Here is an 11259-nt window from a genome sequence, read left to right on the forward strand (position 1 = left end):
AATGTTAGATGCTCACTCTTGCATATTTGTTAAATTATATTCAGAATTTGGTCCTGCTTTACCAACTAAATCAACTGATAAAGGGAAGTAAAGGGTTTACAGAGTTTTCATCACTTGCGCTTATTTTGTTGCCAATGAAGCTAGGACATGGATCTTTATGTTTCTATAAAAGAATATAGCTTTCAGACTTTAGCCAGTTGTGTGCTTTTGTGTTGCCTTTTCAATCCATCTTATGTATTTATAGGTGTAGTAAGCAATCTTTGAAAAGGTCGAAACAATGTAAATTATTTATTGGTTGTTGCTACGTATAGGCTTGAGTCCTTTTTGAATTATGAAAAATGATATTGTTAAATTAATTTATTTTTAGATTTGTATAAAATTTTTGGATGATTTTGGGTTGTTACATAAAATTTTTGATTGTTGTGGGTTGTTTAATGAGAAGTAAATAGTAAGGGATTACATATCGTGTTGCTCATGATGCGACCATAATATATGAACATGATGTAAAACTCCTCACAACCCAACCAAGTAGCTTGATGATATATACCCTAAAAATGAAAGAATAACAAAATATGTGTATATGCTTACGGTGATCCATGAACACTCTCAGAATATTGCGAAATTGAGCATGTTTCATCTAAAGCTAAGATCTCGCTAAGATCACAAGATCATTATCGTAAAACCATTTTTTATAAACCGTGTGAACGAATGAAATATGGTCACCGTCTTCAGGGTGCACCCTAAGAGAGATGGCCTTTGAGCATTTAATTTTAATTGTTGAGGATATAACATAAGAGAGATAGCTCACTCATGTTTGGGGTGTATACTAAGATTCATGAGGCCTCACAACTTTGTTCTTACCTTCTAGTTATATCTTATTGTACGGCTCACTGGTGTCTGAAGTGCCTCTCCCTAGATTTTCTTTTGAAATTTGCGGGCACCTGAAGTGGATTAGGGTACCTCGCTTCTCCAATATCTTCTTTTCTTCTGAAATTTTAAAAATAATATACAAACCCTCTTGTAGTCATTGCAGTTTACCTCATAATCATTATTGTACTGAAGTCGTGCACAGTGGAAAATGTGTGTTATAAAAGATGAGGAAATGATTTCCAATCAAGAAATTCTTCAAGGAGTTTGCGGAACTCGCATGATCATGAGTATATCTTTATTGAAATTTTTTGAATAAATATTTGTTCAAGGGCGTGCTCTAAGAGGGGAAATGCACCTCTGAACATTAATAATGTGTACGATGTGCTCTTCCTGATTGAAATATAACACCCGATTACTCTTGATATTTTTCAGATAATATTTTCTTTCTATAAGAGACGCAATTAGTATGGAACTTTAAGTGTTACCTCGAGAAAACGGCATACATCTACAGACATGTCCAATCAGCTAACTCTCCTGTAAACTGTTGAAAGTCATTTAGGCATCAGATCTCTTAGTCAAGGTTCGTCCCAAGAGTTTGTGGGATTTCCTCCATGTAGAATCTTCTTCACAGTCTTCTTCATACGTAAATCTAAAAAACAAATAACTGAGAGCACAACAAAAATAGTTGATTGTAATCTTGAGGGATCGACCTAAGGACGATGACTAGATGTCTTTTATACTGTCTTCTTCTAAGAGAGTTCTCCTCTTGATCATCCTTTGAGTTTCCCCTACTAAGTCTTCTCGAGTAAATAAAATTCTCAAATCTTCTAAACCAAATCTAATTTTCTAAACTTGTAAACCAAATAAGATTTTTATCTTCTAAATCGAATTGGATAATTCAATCTTCGAAGTTGAATAGACTTATTTAATCTTTTAAACCAAATAGGTTTCTCGAATCTTCTAATTCAAATAGGTTTCTTCACTCCTCTAAACCATAAAGGTTTATTTTTAATAAAAATTTGTTGTTAGTTTTTTCGTATATATTTGGACTGTTAGACTTGGATTCTTGTTACCAGATCTCCTCAGAATTAAGGGAATTCAATAAGCTTTATTTCTGCTGTAAAATCGTACAACTCAGACTTATGGAAATTGAGAATGAGCTAAAACAATATAAACAACTTGTCTACCGAATAAATCCGAATTTGCATCCATCTTAGCTCCTTCTTGGCTACAGTTGCAAACTTAACCCTTGTTTGATCCTCATGGTTGGAAATCGCCATATGTGGATCTCAATCGTGCCCGCAACTACATCCTTCGAATCTTGATCGACCCCCTGGATGAAAATCATCTTTTATGGATCTCCGTCATTGCCACCATTATACAACCTTAGTCATGGTTATCCTTCAGGTCTTATCTTTTTTCTCCAAAGAGCGTCCATCACTATAACATATCTCTTCTTCCCGCAATTGTGATCTTGATCAGGATAACTTATTCTAGCGTAAATTTATTGACGAGAAAATTCAGTTTCAACAAAGTATGAGATTTGTCACTGAAATCAAGATCTACGATGGTGGTTCTTCTTCAAAAAGACCATATGAGAGTTGTGGTTGTAATGAATACATGGGTGAGATTTTAGGGATTTTCGGTGGTTACATATAAGGCTTTACTTCCAACCCAATTCAATTTTTGTACATTCTCTAATTTGTAATGAATCAAGGTTTTTTAAGGAACAAGAAACCAAATGGACATAAATTTCTCATCTCAAGTCCTAGTTGAATACACACCAGAAATCTTCTCCTAAAAATGTCAAGAATGTTCAATTATGAGGCCCAACCGCAAAGGCCCAGTGATCATCTATAATCGTAGGACTTCACCAATCATGCATCTCCGTCACCAATAATAACACTCTTTTTCCGGTTATTTCCTTTGACTATGAATGTCATATAGCCACCCGTTTACTCCAAGTGCTGGACGCATATATTTCCCATATATTATAAGTCTCTGTCAAATAACACGTCAGGTGATCTCATTGTTTGGGTGCAAAATGAAGGAATACTCCAAATTTCTCTAAGGAGTACATCCATTTTTATCAAGAATTGAGCTCTTAAATCACATACCAAAATTAGCCCCACGTTCTCAATTAGGACACCCACTTACTACATCAGGGAAACTCCAAGATCAAGCCTATTCGTGGTAGCCTTCATGCTTACAGAAATCTCTCTCGCGCCCTATAAAATGAATAAATTCTTTAGAAATTACTTATAAAAAAAATATTAGTAAATATCACGTGTCATCTTTTTAAAATCATGAGGCATCCTATATTTTTCTTGTTATGTGGCTTCCATATTTTTCTTTCCTACGAAAAGCCTTTTGCCTTGCTGCTGCCTTACCTTGAGCTAAGATAAGCTTGCACTTTGTTCTTTTCCTTCAACTAGACATACTTTGAATTTTCCTAAGTTAGGGGTCCATAGCCCATGGTGCAACTTAAAACTCAATTATTCATGATTTATCCAATTACCCTTCTTGACGGGAAAATGAGAATTACCAAATTTATGCTATAATAGTGTAAATAAAGTTATAGTTTTAAATATGACATTAATATCTTCAATTTTTCATATCAAAGTAAATTTTTTCAAATAAATAAATATCGTTATAACTAATTTTAAACCAAATATTATTATTTTTAAAAATTTCACCTTACATCTAAATAATATATGAATATCTTAAATTTTTTTTAAATTATTTTTTGTTTCAAAAGAAAACATGAAACAAACGAAAAGTTGTCGTATTAATGAATATTTTCAGCAACCAAAATCAATATAACAATAAAAATGAAAATTTAGTTGTTATATTAAATTTTGAAAGTATGTTAAACGTATTCGAGTAAATGAAAACAATTAGAATTTAGAGACCAAGGACAGTGCATGAAAAACTAAATTATAAAGAACAATTTTATTTAATACAAATTAAATTGTAGTATAGAACAAATTAAAAAATATATGCACAAGTCTTGAATAATAATGAATTTTAATTTTAGTTACCATTACAAATATTAACCTCACAAATTAAAATTATTTTACAGTAATTTAAAAAAAATACAACAATGATTTTAATAAGTGAAAATATAATAATTTAGTACTAAAATAAATTAAATAGAGTGCATAAATAATAATTTAAATAAATGATCAACCAATCTTGCTAAGGAATACAGAAGTTTAAGATCTCTAAAATTGAAATTGAGTGTGCATAGAACAATTTAACCCAGATAGACTTATTTATTCATTATGCCTTAATGGGCCAAACATATCACAAATAGCCCACCATACAACAAAACCTAATTTTTATTAGTATATTTACCTAATTTTTAAAATAAGCCCAACAACATTTTAATTTTGGCCCAATATCTAATGGCAACCAGCAAAACAAAACCCTAAATTATAACTATAAATAAAGATGATTAAAGACTTCATTCCACCCACCCCAGCCGTAGACTAATTAAAAAAGCAAAACTAATCCTCCGATGAATGGCTTGGGCTTTCTTAGAGCAAAACTATGACAAATTTCAGGTTTGTTTATATCTTACATGTTGATGAAAGTGTCTTATCAAGTATGAATTAAAATAAATTATTGTAATTCTTTAAAAGTTGTTCATTCATTTCTGTTCAATCAACACTAGTTTTAATTTTAGAATAGAAGTGGTGGGGTGTATGTTTTACGAGCTTGATACAGAAGTTAGGTAATAATAATAAGAAGGGGGAAATAAGAATCGAGTTTGATTATGTGAGATAGTGAGATTAGAAAGAAATCAACACTTTTTATATATGGTTATGAAAGTTTTGTAATGTTTAATATGTTATAATTCACTTAAAATATGAGGTTCCCTTATGTATATATAGACCATACTATTATAAAGTTTGTTCTAGTGTGTGTTTCTTGTGTAATGGTATTAAACTAAGTTTTATTGAGAACAAGAATTATACAAGCTGTGGGGATTTTTCTCCAAATTTTTTGTTAAGTATAGGTAATTCACGGCCTAAAGAAATAATTATGTATCAATCATTAATGATAAGTCATACCTAAATTTGTGTATTCAATTTATTCATTGGATAATGTCCAAATTAGATAAGTTATATATACACCTATAAATGTGGCCATATAGTGATATATGATTTATAATGGATTGAACTAGTTGGATTCATTTTCTCTATGAATACTATCAACTTATGTAGACCCTTTGAGATACTTTCCTTGGTGAATATTGATCTTTATTCATATATAATTTTGATTTGTTTTTTGTTTTTGGATATGGATTGAACATGATTGAAAACTTAGTTGATTGAGCTGTTGTAGACAACATGAAAACGAATACACTCCAATAAACTATTCCTACACTTTTAGTCTATTGTGCTGATTTTAATTTTTTTTCCAAATTTTTTATATCAAATTTCTTACAAATGTTATCGAATTTTGCCAATAGACAATGAAGAAAGTGCTCCAGAACATGCTCAATAAATTTACAATGCAAGCCTCACCGGTGTTCTCTATTCTGCAGGTAATGTACTTACAAATTTATATGGTATATTTTATCTTGACTTGTATATTAAAATGCACACATGGAGAGGTGAATAGATGTTATTGCTGACTATTTGTTGAACTGTCAAACTGTCGAGAATACTTGTTATTATGGTATATTAACTATTTGTTATTATATGCTTTTCGTGAGTTTAGAATCATTATGAAACCCACAATATAAATATTAACAAATAAGTAAAACAGAGAAATTTAGGTAGGATTTTGCTAGGAGAATATATAATAATTGTTGAATTGATAGGATCACAAGATTCGAAAATTTATCACTCATAGTAACTTGCTGGTAACTGTGTTTCCTTAATCAAATGCTCTCTACAAACTATACTATTCAAGCACAAACTTCGGTGAAATGAAACTAATTCCCTAAATCCTTGTTTTCCAAACATAGTACTCGGTTTTAATAATATTGCACCTTTGAAAAATACAAGTTACAGGAAACGTACTATTAAACTTATGAACCAAAATACAATTGCATGTGTATACTACTAGAATTTAACATGAAATGATATTCATCGAATGCGCTCTAAAATGAGTACACACTAGTATATATAGAATATATGAACTATTAAATAGTAGATAACCCCAACCGTCTTGAATTGAATCAACGTGTGAAAGTAGGCACTTTGGTTTATTTAAAATTAAGGATAAATAGGAAGTATAATACGGATATGTTGCATGTAACCTGCGCTATAATATTGTATGCATACATGTGAATACAATAGTCCTCATAAATGAAGTCCTAAATGATCTCCTTCAAATAGCAGATAATCTTTTTTTTTGCTATTTTTTGGGCACAAAACGTGTGAGATCATTGTCAATCATCACCAAGAGCTTGATGTTAAGTAAAATTAAACTTAAATCTAAATTTTAGCTGGTAAGAAGTTTAATCAAGTTTGTGCAAAACAATGTTAGTATGAAACAAGCCAATAAATAGGAATCTTTTGATCTCCTATCAGCTTGCTATTAGTGTGATCATTAGAACTAAAGAAATATCATATTAAATGTCAGTACAAACATTGTCACCAATAAATATTTTGCAAGTTCATTTTAATGCTACCAATGTATCAAATATTTGTTAAAACATCTAAAATAGTAAAATATTTCATTATAATGAGAGTTATGTAATGTGTGAAATCTATTTGTAGTTAATCCTCTATCTGAAACAAACACAGACATTTAGTTAATCCTCCTAGTTTCAAACAAGATTGACATGTGGCTCATGTGTAAAAAATATTTGTCCTTTTATATTTTCCACTACGTCTTCTCCCGTGTAATGTACCCCGTTATAGAATGATCTCTTTCTCACCCCTTTCCCCAAAAAAAATAAAATCATGAACCTCCTAGTTTCCAAAATAGGCTTTGAACCTTGTTGGAATTAAATTCGTATTAATGTACACTTGTGTTAAAGTAAATTCAGTAAAAAGAAATTAGATTAAAAAAGTCTAAGAGTAGTCGAGATGTTCCAGGAGAAAGTGATTTCTTCTTTTATGTTTTCCACTAGTTCTTCTCGTGTGTAATGTACCCTGTTATATAGGGATCTCTTTCTCACGCCCCTGGCGAACCAAAAAAAATCACGAACCATCTAGTTTCTGCTAGGGAGAAGTTGTAGGATATAGTTTTGTTTGTTCCTAGTTTTAAAGCAACGTTATGTAATCGGCTTTTGTTTATCTTACAAAACAAGTCGGAGTAAAGTATCAATATATTATGTAGCACAGCTGACTAGAATGACCATCAGCTTGACCAAAAATGGGATCTAGAATAAGCAAATATGCAATCTCCAGCCATGATATAAATTCAATTTATTCAAAATATTAGGTCACATTTGGCTTCACTCTATTTTAAGAAACTATTTATTATTTTACGTACGTGATAGTTTGTGTAGCTTGTATTCGTAACTTGTGTACTCTATTTTAGTTACTTTTGGACGATACTATAGTAATTTGTAATTTAGACATTGATTTTTTTAGTGATATGCGTAAGATGTCGTACTTATTTTCCATGATTTTTTAGAGAGGATGTGTAGTTTTATGTTTACTCGAAGAAAGCACCTTCTTAACCATGATTTTTTTTCTTTGTTTGCTATCTTCACGTGGTCCAGTATGTTGTTGGCATATGTGATCTACTAATTCTTTTAACTTGGTACTAAACAAGCAAATCGAAAAAATTTACTATAAATTTATTTACATAATTAAATTAAAGTGATAATCAATTAGAATTAGAAGTATACCACAAAATATGCTAAGCAATCATTGTTAGGACAAAGTACCATTAAATATGGGAGTTAATATGTGCACACCCTTGATGTATACTCTTGCAAATTAACTCCAAGCTCTTTATGTTTGATAAGAATAATTTGGTCTTAATCCCAATGAAAGGGTGTGCACTAATAAATGGAGGTGTGCACGTACGTATAAGCTTCTCCAAATATTCACAAGTACATAAAACCGTATTTAAACATTTTCTTGTAAGTAATGAGTTGGAAAAATTAATCGAATAAAAACATATGTGCATGCACATATCTTGGATATTGAATGCTTACAGTGTTACACAACTGCTAAGCTATAATAGTAGTGTACTAAACAGATGTTAATGTATGAGCAGGAAAAGCATCTCTCATATTTTTGTAATGAGACGTATGGAAATGAGATGTCATAATGCAGAGGTTGATGGCTACAATAAGTGTGTGAAAAGGCCAAAGAGAAGGGCTTGAGATATAAGAAGCTTTTGCTGGATCCTACCAATGACTAAGAAGCTTTTGCTGGATCCTACCAATGACCCCTTAAACAATCAGCAAGAGAATTCACTAGTACCACTGAAAAGCTTAATAATTTGGATGATGTTCCTGACTCTACTGCCACTGTCCCAACTCCTAATGCCATATCTCCTGCTTAATTTTTCAGTTGTTTTTTAACCTCTAGGCATCTTTGCACATGCCATTCTTGTCTTGCCTACTTTATTTAGTGTATGCCACAAAATATATATATTACTAATACATAAAGGTTTACTAGGTGTATATGCAACAAAATTTGTATTACTAGATGCATTAACAGTTTTTCTAGTTGTCGAATAAAAAACAGAAAATGCAGCACTCAATTTTGACCAAAATAAAAAATTGAATATCTATTTTTACATTTTGCAGTTTGCGTCCCTTTTGCTTAATTTTGTGTGTAAACTATGAATTTCAAAATAAAAAACTAATTAGTATGTATTTTACATATTTTAAATATTAAAAATTAAATATATCATATTTTTAATTTTTTGAGTAATACTACTGATTTGAATTTCATTTTTATTTTATGGTGTTAATTTCAAAATTTCACAAAAATATTTTTTTAAATATATATATTTAAACATTATTTTTAATTTTTATAATAAATTTTAGTAATAAGTTCGTTGCATCACCTTTTTTTAACTGTCCTCTCTCTTTTCACACTTATAATGGACTACAGTGCATGATTTGAAAATATTAAATATATGTACTTGATATTTTTTAATAAATATTAGTAAAAATTATAAATGTAATCAATAATTGTTAGGGTACAATATTTTGTTTATTATTACAATATTTTGTTTATTATTACATCAAATTTTAGTAATTTGTTAGAATTTTTTAACATTTTGAATATTTTAGAGCTGAAAATAGTATATTTTGGATATTATTTCTTAATAAAGAGTATAAATATACTTAGAGTAACTCAAATGGTTGTGTCAAGAGGGGTGTTAATCCATCTTACATGACCTCTTCTTAGCACTCTATTGGAGTGTTCAATGCCATTGACGTGCCAAACTCATTTTGCATGGACTGTCAACTTCCTTTATACTCTCCTTTATGATCCAATAATGAATAAATAATTATATTTCTAATATATTTTATTTTAGATTTATTTTTGTTAAGTTTGTGAAGTTATTATCTAAAAATGCCAATTATTGCAGTGTTTTGTAAAAAAAAATGTCAAAATTGATGTGAAAGATAGAAAATATTAAAAATAATATTTTTAATTACGTGGAAAAGTGGACAGGAGCCAAGCATTGGTAATACTCTTGATAAAGTTTTTAATAATAATATGAAACTCACTGATTAATATATTTCATCAGTCATCTACATTATTAAATGAGCAAATACAAGCAGAATACTGGAACCAGTTACTCATACTCAAAAAGCAGAATAAGCCAAGCATTGCTCGCCTTGCAGCTACAAGGGCATTAAACAATGCCCTGGATTTTGCACAGACTAACTTTCAGAATGAGATGGAGCGGAATTTCATCATGAAGGTGTTTGTGAGGCAGCCATGGCAGAAGACACTCTAATTAGGCAGGCTGCTTTTGAGTGTCTTGTTTCAATAGCATCAATGTATTATGATGTGCTTGAACCGTATATGCAGACAATTTTTTAGCTCACTCTAATGCAGTTAAAGGAGATGAAGAAGGTGTTGCCCTGCAAGCAATTGAGTTTTGGAGCTCTGCCGTGATGAAGAGCTCGAACTTCAAGATTATGAGGTCCCTGATTCTGGTGATTTTGAAGTGCCTCACTCCCGCTTCATAGAGAAGGCTTTTTCATCTCTAGTTTCAGTGTTGCTAGAAACTTTACTCAAGCAGGATGAGGACCAGGACCTCTTGTAATGCCCTTTGTCGAATCCAACATATTGAAATCTGATTGACGGTCTCCTGAAGCGGCTACATATGCCTTTGGCTCAATCCTGGAAGGCCCAAGCAATGATAAACTCCCAAACATTGATAAACTCTCCCCCATGGTCAATACATGATTGAGTTTTTACTTCATCATGATATGAAAGATGAAAACAGTCACGTGAAAGACACAACTGCATTGATTCTTAGTCGAATCTTTGAGTTTGCACTCTCCTGCTACAGGATTTTCTGTGATAACTCAGGCAAACCTCCCGCAAGTTGTTGAGGTATTGTTAGGGAGCTTAAGGGATGCTCCTCACACAGCAACTTTCGAACATTATAAAATGTCTAGTTGAAACTGCTGATAGAACTGATGGAGGTGACTCTAAACTTAGGTCTTCTGCGTATGAGACCTTGAATGAAGTGGTTAGCTGTTCAAATCTTGAAAAATCTTTTCAAATCATTGCACAACTTCTGCCTGCTATTATGTATGTCTAAGTTGGTAAAGACGGCTGAGCTCCAAATTGAATCATGAGATGATAGGAAAAACAAGGAGATTTGCACGCTTCTCTCTGTGGTATACTTCAAGTAATTATCGAGAAGCTTGGTAGTGTTGAGGAGAAAAAACCTGTAATACTGCAGGCTGCTGACCAGATTATGATGTTGTTCATTATAGTGTTTGGTTGCCGTAGCTCTATAGTACACAATGATTTTTGACATTTAGGGTTTATACATTTCGAATTGGGGATGAAATAACCAGGTTATATGTATTCAAATATGTCAAATTACATTATGGTTTTTCAAATTTGCAGTTTAGTACTTACGGAGTTAACAGCCATTTAACGGCTTCACACAAGTTGCATACTTCTGTAAACAACGAGTACACAATTTGCATTGTTTAAGCTATAGGTACACACTTTGCATTTTACTCTTCTTTTATTTGGTAAACCTGCACACAATTCTAATTTCATTTCAAAATTTCAATTTTTGCAGAAACTCTGAGCTACAAAGGATGCTAACAATTTTGTAAAGGTAACTGTTTCATCTTCATTTCAAGTAGAGTTCTTTATAGGATGCTTATCCGTTAGCTCTACATTCATTTGGTCTTTATCTTCAACTTCAACAAGAACCATACAATTATATACTCGGAGCACCTTGTTGCTGTAGGAATCT

At 31.4% G+C, this 11259-nt stretch overlaps 1 long non-coding RNA gene and 1 pseudogene across 1 annotated transcript; both read left to right on the forward strand.

Moving 5' to 3' along the window:
• The first annotated feature begins 4351 nt into the window (after window positions 1–4351).
• LOC141670481 (uncharacterized) lies at window positions 4352–8529 on the forward strand. The gene is made up of 3 exons (XR_012554567.1): window positions 4352–4436; window positions 5348–5422; window positions 8062–8529. It is a non-coding gene; the product is annotated as an uncharacterized LOC141670481 (long non-coding RNA).
• Window positions 8530–9648: 1119 nt separating this feature from the next.
• LOC141674754 (importin subunit beta-1-like) lies at window positions 9649–10988 on the forward strand (annotated as a pseudogene).
• The last annotated feature ends 271 nt before the right edge of the window (window positions 10989–11259 follow it).

The sequence above is a fragment of the Apium graveolens genome, chromosome 7 (assembly GCF_009905375.1).
Source record: "Apium graveolens cultivar Ventura chromosome 7, ASM990537v1, whole genome shotgun sequence".
Taxonomy (NCBI): domain Eukaryota; kingdom Viridiplantae; phylum Streptophyta; class Magnoliopsida; order Apiales; family Apiaceae; genus Apium; species Apium graveolens.